Raw genomic sequence first — 2,323 nt, 5'->3', positions numbered from 1 at the left:
GTATATATATATATATATATACTTTTTAATATTTTGTCCAGTTCTTGGTTTGTCTTCTCAAATCTTCCTGCATCCTTATTTGGGTTACTGTGTAAGCCTTACATTTTGCAGGAAGTTGTTTTGGTTCTGCCATCACAGACTTAAACAATCAAAGTGTGGTGGTATAGTTGTAGCATTACATACGTTTCCAATTGTCTATTGGAACATTATTTTATCCAAACATTAGCTACCAGATGACAGCATGCTGTTAACCGTGACGTTACTGTTTACAGAAATGAATAGGAGAGTCATCTATTAAATAAATAAGAAGCCAGATAATTAGTTTTGTTGGGCCTCAGAAATCATTTGAGAAGCTAACTGAAGCCACAGCCCCACTAATATATTAAATTACTAGTTGTATGTGGCCAGGAAAAGATCAGATAATACAAATGTAAAATACATTTACGTTTTCATCTTGGCTTAATTTCTCCCTTTTGCATTGTTGGAGGAAATATTGTTCAACAGCTTCTCACTTTGCAAACTCCTAAATAGGTTTAAGTAAAATAAGTTCACAACTCCTTCAGGTGTTCGTAAAGCCAGTGAAGTTTACATCTGATCCAAAGATTCCAGCTGTCAAATCAGAAGCTACTAACGTTAGCCTGTGAGGACGACAGACGTGACTTGTGTTGTTTGACCAAAGTGCAATTCAAAGAAAATGTAAGTTACATTAGGAAGCTGGGTGATATGATAAGGGTTGATCATCACCAAAAAAAACCAGGCATGGAACCAGTTTTGTGGAACCTAATCGAATATAAACTCATTTCAAAATCATATTTCCGTGTAAACGATGTTGTTTTGCTTCACAGCGTATTTGAAGTCAGGTAAATAAGCTCTGACTTTGTTTTGTTTGCCTGTGGGGAGTTGTAAACCGTCAGACCACTGAGCTAATCTAAGATTCCTGCATAAAAATCAAGCTTTTATCTGCTTTCAAGAAAATAAACCTCATGAAAATTCGATACAAATATCCCTCTGCATTCTTGCTCCTGCACCTGTTGCTGTTTATGATAGATAAGGTCCAGTTGCTTCACTTATCTCCTGGTGACACGAGAGTGCACAGATAAATCCATATGGGGGAAAGTGCAACACAACCTTGAAACTTCAGATACTAAAGCAGCCTTAAACTCAGCAGACTTCTTCCTATTTTATAACTGGGGCTTTACAGCACAGCCAGAGAAACATCCTTCCAAAAATACTTAATATATGAATATCTAAATCCAGTTACTGCACTCGAGCTCAAACAACTGCATCAGCATCTTGAGGTACAACACAGTTTGCGTGCCACCTGAGCTGCTCTACAGAGTGCTGCCAAGTGCGTCTCTTGCTCTTGAGGAGCAAAGGAAATCGACCTCCGAATAATCTTATATACCTTTCTCTTCTTTCATACAAGCTCGTCTTTTTCCATAACATCACCACGCTCCTCCGCAGGGAGCTGCAGGAACTCGGCACACAAAGCGATCTCCTCCACGCGCTGCAACATGCAGCAGCAGGCCTTGCACAGCAGCATCTCGTACCTCAAGACTCTGATGCAGATGCTCAGACTCGTTGGACCCTTGAGGAAGAAGCAGAAGAACAGAGAAGTTCAGATGTGCTCAGATTATCAGCTTCTTCATGACATTCATGCACACTAGACTTAGAGGCACCGAGAGAGTTGGTGGAAGTTCAACCGAGAGTAAGCAGCATCATTTCAGCGAATATACACGATGTGCCAAAAACCTTTTGGTCGGAACGGATCGTAGAGGGGAAAGTAGAGCAAATAACTGTAATAAAAATATTTAGAATAAATGTTATGATTTTCACCATGTTGGGAAAAGTTCAACAGAGCAAAAAGAAACTGAAAACAAACCATTTATCCATCCATCCATCTTCTTCCGTCGCAGCCTAAGAAGGGAGGCCCAGACTTCCCTCTCCCCAGCCACTTCTTCCAGCTCTTCCAGGGAAATCCCAAGGCGTTCCCAGGCCAGCCGAGAAACATCATCCCTCCAGCGTGTCCTGGGTCTGCCCAGGGCTTCCTCCCGGTGGGACATGAACACCTCACCAGGGAGGCGTCCAGGAGGCCTCCTGACCAGATGCCCAAGTCACCTCAACTGGCTCCTCTCGACGTGGAGGAGCAGCGGCTCCACTCTGAGTCCCTCCCAGATGACCGAGCTTCTCACCCCATGTCTAAGGGAGAGTTACCCTACTTGTAGTAAAAAAGTGACCAGATTTTGACCATGAATTAGTACAAATAATGCAAATGTGAATAAACATCAGCAAAGACAAACATGAAGACTTATTGATTCAAAGG

The 2,323-nt window shown here is 42.0% G+C and overlaps 1 long non-coding RNA gene across 1 annotated transcript in view; it reads right to left on the bottom strand.

The window, feature by feature from the left end:
• Window positions 1-1,863, bottom strand: part of LOC108166735 (uncharacterized) — a 10,240-nt gene extending 8,377 nt beyond the window's left edge. Inside the window, exon 1 of the long non-coding RNA XR_001777116.1 lies at window positions 1,406-1,863. This is a non-coding gene — a long non-coding RNA (uncharacterized LOC108166735). The remainder of the gene's footprint in view (window positions 1-1,405) is intronic.
• Between the last annotated feature and the right edge of the window lie 460 nt (window positions 1,864-2,323).

The sequence above is a fragment of the Poecilia reticulata genome, linkage group LG11 (genome assembly GCF_000633615.1).
Source record: "Poecilia reticulata strain Guanapo linkage group LG11, Guppy_female_1.0+MT, whole genome shotgun sequence".
Classification (NCBI taxonomy): Eukaryota; Metazoa; Chordata; class Actinopteri; order Cyprinodontiformes; family Poeciliidae; genus Poecilia; species Poecilia reticulata.
This window is presented reverse-complemented; position numbering and strand designations above follow the sequence as displayed.